General features: G+C 41.8%; 1 pseudogene; it reads left to right on the top strand.

Annotated features, from left to right (window-relative positions):
* Window positions 1-1,651: 1,651 nt before the first annotated feature.
* On the top strand, window positions 1,652-1,752 carry LOC111821987 (uncharacterized; annotated as a pseudogene).
* The last annotated feature ends 9,733 nt before the right edge of the window (window positions 1,753-11,485 follow it).

The following is an 11,485-nucleotide window of genomic DNA, read 5'->3' as shown; positions in this document are numbered from 1 at the left end:
GGAATGTCTACCCCTGAGCCAATCACTGGACATCTGGTATTAAGAACAACTTACGTCTGCTTCTCTTTGCAGGGGTGCAGATGGGTTGGTTTTGAACAGGAGAAGATGTAGAAGCTGGGTGTGGCAGGCACCATAGAAGACATGTACAAGACAGGGATGCATCCAATTTTGGTCTCCATGGACAAGTCATCCCAGAAGGAGTGAGGAAAAGAAGAAACCAGAGGAACATGCACAGAAACTAGAAAAAATATTTTCTGGAACCACAAAACCTAGAATTGAAATGGACTTTAAAGAGAACCTAGTCAACCTTCCCCATTTTACAAATGGGGAAACTGAGCATTGGAGAAGAAATCAACATCCAGAATCATAAGTCAGTTCTCCCTTCATTTCTAAGGCTGTCTTCTCTCCTTCAAGCTACCCATCCAGTAGAAGAGATTTCTCAAAGCAGATGATTTAATGGGTCAGCCAACCTCTTTATATATAAAGGACAGATTTGTACTGTTATTGGGATTCACTGAGAAATGCTTAAGTAAAGACCTTGTCAACAAAGCATAACTGAAATACATAGGATTAGGAGTTCAATGTAAAAAGATCAAACCACAAGAATAAGAGAAAAAAATAGAATTAAATTTTGATTAAATATTTGAATTAGGAATGGCTTTGTAATCTTAAAAACAATATAAGTACCAAAGGGATAAATTGATATATTTGACTACTAAAAAATATAATACTTATGTATATGAAAATTAACATAAATAAAAGTGGGAAAAGTGCTACAAAAGTCAAAGGATTAATATCCTTACTATATGGTGATTTCATAAAAATTGATAAGAAAAAACACTGAGCTCTCATAGGAGAATAAGGAGAGGATATGAACATTTTTTTCATAAAAAAGAGGAAATATATGATTAATAAACATTGGAACAAAGTCTCTGCTACACTAATCGGAGCAATGAAAATTAAATCAGCAACCAGATGCTCCCCATTTTTTTTAAAAAAAAGTCAAGATTAAAAACTATTTACTAATTTTTTTTCAAAATTAGTAAAGATTACAAACAATATTGGGTATAAGTGTTTAAGTACAGTGAAACAGCCTTTCTCCTACATTGTAGAGAGGAGTTGACAATAATATACCCTTCTAGGAAGATAATTTGCAAATGAATATCTGGGAAGTTATCATAAGGAAATAATTAGAGTTCAAAGATGTTCATTAAAGTATTATTTAGTATAGTGAATAATTAGGAAAGCGTGTTGTACCACAACAGAGAAAAGTAAACCATCATTCCTTTATATTTGGGACTATGAAGCTGTTAACATATTTCCAACACCCTGCGGAAATGCCAGCATCATCGTGTTAAATCACAAAGCTGGGTACAAACCTGTGTGTTGTTGTTAGGTGCCAGTGGAGTCGATTCCGACTCACAGCAACCCTTTGAAAGAGGGTAGAACTGCCACACAGGGTTTCCTAGAATGTAAACTTTACAGGAGCAAATGGCCACATTTTTCTTCCACAAAGCAACTGGGTGGGTTTGAACTGCCAACCTTTCTGTTAGCAGCCGAGCGCTTAACTATTGTGCCACTAGAGCTCCTTACAAACCTGTGTATCCAGTATGAATACAACCATGCACGAAAAGACACAATAGAGTGCTCGCTTTGGCCGCAGACATATACTCAAATTGGAACGATACAGAGAAGGTTAGCATGGCCCCTGTGCAAGATGGCATGCAAATTTGTGAAGCGTTCCATATTTAAAAAAAAGGATAACAACAACAACAGAAAGACACAACAGAAAAGACCAACATGTGTGTCAAAATGTTTGCATTTGTTTCCTCTGTTTAATGGACAGTTCTGGGCCATTCTATGATGTTTCTTTTATTTTGCTTTTCTTTTCAATTGAAATGAACATGTAGCATTCTTATAATTCAGTAGAATAAATCAGAAACAATGGATGCAGGATTCAATTTGAACTTGAGCACAACAAATAAAAGAGATAGAGTGAAAGAAAAAACCTGCCCTGCAGGGAGGTCAATCCTGTGGCTGGGCCTTCAGCCTCTATCCCCTCTTTTCCTCATTGTGTGTTGGAATTCAGGAGTGACCGATCCCACTCCAGATCTGGAGATGGATCCAGATTAATGTAAATCAATCAGTGTAATCCCTCTTTCCCACCTTGCAATAATTTGGTTTTGGTAACCCTGGCTCAGGCCAAAGAGTTCGTGGTAAATTTTCTGAGGCCTCAGTAGAGTGAAGCTAAGCTCTTTGAATAGATATTTGTGGGATTCCCTCTCTTCCTTTCTGATAAGAATAAGGAAGCATGTAACTCCCATTACTGCTTGTGGTCATCTTGAAATCTTGAGGGAAGCCAACCTACAGGCAAAGCCAATACCTAGAAGGGGGAAGAACCTGGGCAGCTGCAGAGAAATAGTGCTGTTGCTCACCTACCTCAAGGTTTTTCTATTGAGTGAACTTATTTATAATGCATTAAGTTGACTAGAAGCTGTTTGTTTTTAATGTTAATTGCAACTGCAAGAATTCCTGATACAGGGAGACATCAGAGATTGCTTCTCAAGGATATATTATACCAACAACAGGAGAAAGGAATGTAGAAAACGGTGAGGACATGTGTCTGACTTCACCCTTTGGAGAGAAGGGGCATAAGAAAGAGGCCTAGAAACCACCACATAAGAAAGAGATGGAAAGGCCCAGAAGTGGAAGAGCCCTTCAGAAATGATGACCAGCACAACACAATCACAACGTCATCTCATCTCATCACCTCGATGGTCCTGCTAAATTGTACATACTGGAGGGAGTAAGAATGAAGTCTCCTAAGAGGGGTGCTTTTGTCCTCTCTTGACATGCTAGACAGGTTCTAGATGGTCTCTGGGAATTGGGATGTGCTCAGCTGATCATCCAGATGAACCAGATGACACCAAATACATTTTACCTTATGGCATGTGCCAATGGTCCATGGTCCACTGATCACTGACTCCACTAAAGAGTTGCCAGTTAGGGATGGAGGCAGAGGAAGATTTGCAAGATCTTGGTAGTCCCTGGTTTTGGATTTGAGAAAGAAAATCCTCAGCTCATCTAATCAATTCTCACTTTGAAATTAAATACAAGTTGCTGCCCAGGTTTAGCTGAAGAGTTGAAAGCAAAATCAAAAAGAAAACTAAAACAAAACAAAACAAACCATATTCAATATTAAGGTTCCAGCAGATCTCTTGTACCTAGTAGATCTTACTCTACTCAGTCACCCAACCATTCAACTATGTATTCATTCAATCTTTTGTTTATTCAACAAATGTTTATTGGGGACTTATTGTGAGCTATTCATAGTGTTAGGGCTGGGAATTTAAAAGTAAATAAAATGTATTTATTTAACCCTTGCTACATACCAGCAGGAAACCCTGGTGGCATAGTGGTTAAGAACTACAGCAGCTAACCAAAAGGTCAGCAGTTTGAATCCACCTACTGCTCCTTGGAAACTCTATGGGGCAGTTCTACTCTGTCCTATAGGGTCGCTATGAGTTGAAATCGACTTGACGACAACAGCTTTGGTTTGGTCTTTTTTAGATGTCAGCACCATAGTAAGCACTTGCATTATATTTATTGTATTCCATTCACTGAAACAACCCTATAGTTCCAATTTTATCGATGAGGAAACTAATGATCAGATAGGTTACTTGCTCACGGTCACACAGACTCCAAGAGATGGAACCAGCATTCAAACCAAGAACTTACACACACTTAACCCCTATGCCAATAAGAAAACAGAAGCCCACATCAAGAGTTAAACTCCCATGGCATCAGTGTCATAACAGAAGGGTGTAGATGGTGCTGAGGAAGCCATGTAGTTGCTACTAATTTTGTTGGAGGAGGCTTGAAAGAAAAATTGTCATTTGAGATGAATGTTGACAAATAGTGAGAAAAATAGTAGGGGTTGGGGGAAAGTATATTCCTAACAGAGAGAACATTGTGAGCAAAGATGTGGAGACAGGGATGAGCATTGTGTGCCTCTGCCTGGGGAACACACGAAGTTTGGTGGGACTGGAGAAACCAGTTCAATGGGACAGCAGCAGGAGAAACGATGATAAACAAGACTTTGTTTGTTAAGGAGTTTGAACTTGACCTTGCGGGCAAGGGTAGCCAACAGAGGTTTCCCAGCCTGGGGGCAACATGATCAGATTTGTGTTTTAGAATGATCTCTTAGGTATCCAGTGTGTCAGGGGGGTTAAGAGAGAGAGACCAGATGCACAGAAACTTGTTGGGGGAGGCTTTTGCAAAATCCAGGCAGAAAAATGAAGACTTGAGCTATACAAGCCGCTACCTCATAATCCTTAGAAGTCAGCTCCAATCTGGGGCTCTGTTTTTCTCGAGTTATGGCTGCGAATGGAGAGGCAGTGTAATATAATAAAGAAATCTTTGGTATCAGAGCTTCCTGACTTCAAATCCTGGCTCTACCACTACGGTGCAATGGATGGCTTTTATACGGCTTTTCTCTCCATGGTCTTGTAACACCCACACAAGTGATTGGAAATGTTGCTGGGTGGAAACCCCAGGTTGTTCAGTGCAACTCTTCTTAGCCAATAAATAAGAGACCGAGGTGGGAGAGTGGAAAAGTGTCTTTATTTCATTGCACAAGGAAAGGAAACAGCTGGGGCTGCTGCCACCAAGACTGCTCTGCGAGGGCGAGGGGGAAGTTTACTTTTAAGGGGTATACAAGTAGGAAGTTCACACAAGTTATACCAGCAACATTCTTAATCATATTACCCAGGCGCAATGGGGTTTGCATGTAACTTCATGTATCACTTGTTCAGAAAATGGCAGTTAAACTCCACCCAGAGGCAGAGAAGTTACTATGTATAAGGTCTAAAAGGTTATCCTGAATGTCAGCATGGCGCCTAAACCAGTTTCTGCCAATTTCCTCTAGTTTTGGGGCAGCAGTTAAGGACAGAGGAACCAGGATTCGTAATGTAAAGCTATGGGGCGTGCCAAACAAAGGAACCAGGATTCTAAGGTAAAGCTATGGAACGTGCCAAGCAATCTGCTTGAGGCAGTGGAATTTTTGCAGCCTGGGGACCTCTGTCTTAGGACTATACAAATAAAGTAATTGTGGCCTACCAAGGGGATTGGACAGCTTACCAATAATGCAAATAAAATTCATAGCACCCATGTGGGGGGGGGGCAATGCAAATAAGGTCTATGGAACCCAAATGAAGGGATTGGTCAGTTTTGCCATCCCGCTAGGCTTAAAATGAGCCACCCCAGAGGTGGGAAGGAGAGGATCTCTCCTCCACCAAGGAAGAAGAGCCAAGAGTGGAGTGCGTCCTTTGGACCCAGGATCCTTGTGCTGAGAATCTCCTGGAACCAGGAGGCCAAGAGAGAGAGCTGTAATACTAAAGATGGTGAGAAGTTGTGGCAGAGAAACAGGGGCAGGAGAGACTGACAGGTAACGATGTGGTGGGCTTCCCGGCCCATGGAGTGAGAAAGCTGAGTGCTTTCAGGCAGGAGGCTTGCTGGAGGAGTAAGGTGCCTCCAGGCACTTGGTGGAGCTAGGTTTGCTGAGTCATGGAGCTAGAGCTGAGCGCCTTTGGGCTGAGGCTTACTGGCAGAGTGGGGTGGCTTTGGGCACTTTATTCGCAGAGCTAAAAGAGCTTTGTAACACTTATCCGAGCAGGGTGGAGGCAAGGGGCCAGAGACAGGTGTGCCTGCAGACACAGCTGAGAAGAGCCTATCCTGACAGAAGAACTGTAACCTGAGCATTCCTGAACCTGAGCTGTACCCTGTTACTTCCCTAATAAACCCCATAATTATGAGTATTGTCTGTGAGTTCTGTGTGGCCATTGCATTGAATTATTGAACCCAGTAGAGAAGTAGAGAGTGCCGTGGGAGGGATGATTGGTGTTAGGATCGGCAAAAGTGGTTGAGATAGAAGGCATGTCTGACCTCTGCCTCATAGGAATCAGCCTTGGACTGTTGATCTTGATTCTCCTTTCCCTTTGTGAAGTTAGAGGAGGTCAAATGCTGCAACCACCCCATTCTTACAACCACTTACCTAGTATTGTGTAACCACTGGACCTCGCTTTCCTCATGTACAAACTGGTAATAGGACCTAACTCATATGATGTTGGGAGGATTAAGTGCAGTAATCTATGTAAAGTGTCTAGTATAAAAAAATTCAATAAATAGTAGTTCTCTTCTCCACCACTTTATACTAAGAAATGGCAAATTGGTGCCCACAGAGTAGTTGCAAGAGCTGCCACATACTGCCAATTTCCAAGGTTGAGTAAAAACATTTAGTCTTCTGACCCCAGAACATTTTTTTTTTTTTACTACATTGATTTACTAAATTGATTAATTTTAGTACCTTTTTTAAAAATCACTCTAGTTGTAATTAGAATAGAATAGGATATGTTACAGCAACAAATTAACTATGGAATCTCCATTGCTTGATAACCCAAAAGTTTATTTTTTACTCATTTTACATGTTCAGTACCAGTCATCAGGGACTTTATTCCACATAGTCACTCAGGGACCTGACAAAGGCTCCACTATCTTGTAACTGTACAATTTGGAAAGCAAGTTTTCCAACAGTCCTGCAGAAATGGAAGAGAGAGGTGCATAAGCTTTTAACTGCCTTGAATTGGAAGTAATACATGTCATTTCCACTCCTGGTCCATTGTCCTGAACTAGCTACCACTACCACCACCACCACCAGTTGCCATGGAGTCGACTCTGACTCATGGTGACCCCATGTGTGTTAGAGTAGAACTGTGCTCCATAGGGTTTTCAACAGCAGATTTTCCAGAGGTAGATCACCAGGCCTTTCTTCCTAGTCTTAGTCTGGAAGCTCCATTGAAACCTATCCACCATGGGTGACCTTGCTGGTATTTGAAATACCGGTGGCATTGCTTCCAACATCATAGTAACATGAAAGCCACCACAGTATGACAAACTGACAGATGGGTTCCCTAAATGACCAGGTCAATTCATGAGTCATTAGCAACTTTGTTTACACATATCCTTCTCTTCCTCATCATACATGGGAGAGAATGAAGAAAGGCTATGGAGCTAGACAGATGTGGATGTATGTGAAAATCATTTAACCTCTCTGAGCTCAACTCTATTGTTTGAAAAATGGACATACTCATAACTATTTCATGGGATTAAGTGAGACAGTGTAATATGGTGCCTCTCCTAAGGCCTGGCATATAGTAGCTACTTAAACAATCCTAGGTTTATTTCTCCTTTCCCAGGCTCATTTTTATTGAATGAGGAATGCTGAAATAGGAAGAACCCAGGAATTAAGAACCCTCAGACTCCTGTTGCACTCTTGCTAGTCCACCTGGATGCTTGGCAAATGTCTGAACACTTGAAATAGCTAATTCTGAATGTCAGATGCTATGATAAAGAAAAGTGGGAGCAAAACTATTGACCTATTTCCTGGAGAAAGGAAAAAATTCTGCCAAAACAAAGATGCTTCTAGAGAGTGCATTGGTTTTAATAAATAATTAACTTGGGTTGGTTTCACTGTGTCTGGGGGAGTAATTACAACAGCATGTTCATGCCCCTGGAGTTCTGTTGTTGTCACATTTTCCAGGATAAAATCTCCTTTGAAAAAATGTGTTCAGAGACTTGGCTGCAAAATAGTACTCTAGTCTGAAGAATGCCATGAAAACTTGCACAGTTTATGGGCAACATTTTTAATTGGATCAAAAGATACTGTATTGTTTCCAACTGGTTTCAATTAAACCAAGGTAAATGGAATTGCACGGCCTTGGGAAACATTTCATGGCCACCAACAAAGTAGAATGTCCCTCCTGTTGTCCTATTGATGATATTGCTCCATTCAACAGTCACTAAAGACCCTGTTACTCTATCATTTGTCTTGCTCTGCTCAAGGTGCTGGGGAGTAGATGGATATAGCAGGACCTTTCTTCCATTATTAAGCTCACAATCTGAGGGGATGATACATTATGATGTAGTGGAAAGAGTGGTGAACTTGAGATACTGGTTCAAATTTGAGTTCCTCCACTAACAAAATCTAAGAACTTTGGGTCTCAATTTCCCTTTCTGTGAAATGAGACAATTGGATTAGGTGGCAAATAGGTTTGAATTCTTAGGTCAACTCTGGTGGTAGTGCCTGCTGTATTGTGTAGCATTCTGAGGTCATGTCCACTCTTGGTGGGGAAGACTTATGAAAAAACAAAAGAATGATTAAACTATTTTGTATGAGACCATTAGAAGTAGGGATGAGAAGGAGGAGGGACCAGAAGAAATACGAGAGAGGAATGAAAGCATGGTATAGTAGAAACAGTGCTGTGTTCTCACCAAATCTTCATTTTCTTTCTGGGACCACTTATAACCACATTTCCCAGCTTCCTGTTCAGTTGAGTGGGGCCATGTGACTAAGTTTTGACCAATGAAATATAGGAAGAAGTAATGTGCGTCACTTCCTGGCTTGGTTCTTGAAACATCCTTGTGGTTCTCCATACTCAATTCCGCCACACTCGTTTCTTTACTCTCAGTTGGATGCAGAAGATCCAGAGAAGAACTCTGAGATGAAACTACTAGAGAGAGAAGGAGATTGGATTCCTGGATCACTGCGTAAGATTGATTTCCCTCCAAATATCCAACTGGACTGTGACATGGAAAAGAAAATATAAATCTATATACCTATATCCATATCTATATATATAGCTGTGTATACACACATACACACACACACACACACACACACACACATAAGCCACGAGATTTTGGGGTTATTATAGCATTTAGCCTGCCCTGACCAATATTGACCATGGGGAGCAGGAAACCATATGGGAAGAGGCCAAGGGATACCCCTAGTGGTGGAATGTTAAAGGTCGTTTTTGGTATGGGCATGCCAAATATCTAATTTGAAGTCATTTACCAAACTGTGATGAAAATCCTCCTTCATCTCAGTCCCACCCCTAAATCACAGGTGCTTTATGACAATCCAGTTTTTTGTGAAATTTCACAAAGGGGCCGAGTGTCATGTCTGGGTTTATACAAGAAAGAAATGGCAGCCAAGAAAGCAGAAGCCCAGAGGCAAATATGACCAAAGTACCTAAGTCTCCTGAGAATTTGTAATAGACTCACACACAACATGAAATGAGATTTTGACTCATTTTTGTCTAAACTGAAAGGGTGTAGGGAGACCCCAGCTGGCCTCGGGCTTACCAGGACTTAAGGTCTCAAAACAAACCTGGGATCTAGCCAGCACTGGAGCCTCGGTCACCCTCAGAGCCCTGCCAGACTCCCAGCCTGATTCCCATTTTGCCGCCTTCCTCTCTGCCTTTCTCTGTTTACCCATGACTACTCAGACCACAAGAATGTCATGCTCTGGGGAGTGTTGTCTGTCAAGAAATCCAAAGGCCCTAAATCCTCGAGTGACAAGGTTAGAGTCTAACTCCAAATTTTGGATAAATGATATAAGGTGAGGTCTTCGTGGAGCAGGTCAGACTGTTCTCCCATCCTTGGGAATACGGCTGCTTATAAAACAGGTTTGGGTTCTGTGAAATTCTTGGGATAGTTACTTGTCTATTTTCTTTAAACTACATTTAGATAAGGCTGGATTGGCTGTGATTGACTCCCGATGAATTTGTGCCAACTGACAGTGGGAATGATTTCCTTTGGATCAAGTTTCTCTACAACTCTCAAGTAATACATATTTTAGATGTGCATTTTACATTCAGATTCAATTTGCTACTATTTTAGGAGTCTTGCCAGGTGGATGTGTTAACTTTCCAGGCCAGTGGCTGAAATCTGAACCATTGTTTTCCTTTGACATTGTTTGTCAGACTCCTAGAGTCTTACGGCTGGGGATTCAAGATGTATCCCCTGTGCTGTTCACAGTTTGTGTGCTCTCAGATCCAGGGTGATTTAGTTACAGATTACAGCCCAACACCTTCCTGCCCTGCCACCCCCTCCATAAGCAGCCCAGAAACCAGGATGGATGGCAATTGTCAGAAATTCAGGTTTAGTAGTTACCATTTCATGAACTTCTAGCACTGGGAGGGAATTGAAGGATCACTTATGCAAACCAGTCACTTAACAGAGGGGAAAAACGATGTTCAGAGAAGTGAAGTAATATGAAGAAGGTTATACAGTGAGTCAGAGTCCCTGGGTGGCACAAATGGCTAAGCGCTTGACTACTAGCTGAAAGGGTGGTGGTATGAACCCACCAAGTGGTGCCTCGGAGGACAGGCCTGGTGATCTGGTTCCGAAAGGTCACAGCCTTGAAACTCCTGTGGAGCAGTTCTACTCTGCACGCATGTGGTCACCATGAGTATGAAGTGACTTGACGACAGCTTCCAACAGTATAGTGAGTCCAAGTCATAAACAGAAAGTGAAAGATGATAGTGTGTTTTTGAGTACACTGTAATTTTAGTAAAATATTTTGTAAAACAGTGCAGGTTGAACTGAAGAATAAAAAAGAGGAAAAAATAAATAAAGTTTTTGGAATTAGAATGTGAAAAAGAAATCAATGAAGGACATCCCAGGAAGAAAACTTTTAAAACCTCCTTCCTCCCAAATAAATAAGAATGAACAAACTGAAGTAAATATAGCAAAGACTAAACCATTAACCAAAAACCAGGGAAGGACCCCAGTCTCATACTCTGAGCGCTGTGAAAAGTGGTTTTCAGATTCACAACAATGTGGACAGAATTGAAAGAAGACGGCTGGCATGGCTGCCTGACTCCCTTTAGGAATAACATTGAATAGGGCAGGAAGTTAAGAGTAAGGAAATATACAACTTTGCTGATATTTCAGATTTGGAGGGATTGTGATTAAGGTGTGGGTTGTTCCAGGGAAAAAGTGCCTTCTGTAGAAAACCTGTTTTTCATTGTTATTGCTGCCCTTTGACCTCTGGTAGTGAATGATTTCTTTTATAAGGATCAGCAAAAAGCTGTTTCCTATGAGGCGGAGGTTAAAGATGTCCCAAATGTCCAACTTTTCCAAGCTGCTGTACCACTCCATCATCTCTAACATCAACTATTCCCTCTCCCCTCAGCACTCTCCCTCCTGTCTTTGGGTTCCCTAATTTGCTGCAATGTCTCACAGAACTCATGAATCGAATCGTATAAAGGAAATGGCTCACTCAGTTGTGGAGGCTGGCAAGTCCCAAATTCGTGGGTCAGGCAGGGCCTTCTCCTGACCCATGTGGCTGCAGGAGCTGATGAACCCAAACTGGCAGTTCCGACCACAGGCTCTGGCTCACAAGGCTGGGGAAGCTGGTGAATTCAGGTCACACAATAGGCTGCTGGCCCAAGGGGCTATGGAGGCCAGTGAATCCCAGAATTGGCAGGTCAGACAGTAGGCCTCTGGGGAAGTCAACGGATCACAAACCAGACGCGGGATCTAGATGCAGAGAGAGAGAAAGCCTCACCAGGACACACGTATGTATCTTAAATGCAGGCAACACCCCAGGAAAGGGCATAACTTTAGTAAGAGTGGGGCTTGA

The sequence above is a fragment of the Trichechus manatus genome, unplaced genomic scaffold, assembly GCF_000243295.1.
Source record: "Trichechus manatus latirostris isolate Lorelei unplaced genomic scaffold, TriManLat1.0 scaffold00006, whole genome shotgun sequence".
In the NCBI taxonomy this organism is placed as follows: domain Eukaryota; kingdom Metazoa; phylum Chordata; class Mammalia; order Sirenia; family Trichechidae; genus Trichechus; species Trichechus manatus.
The sequence above is the reverse complement of the archived record's forward strand: the minus strand, read 5'-3'. Positions and strand labels throughout refer to the sequence as shown.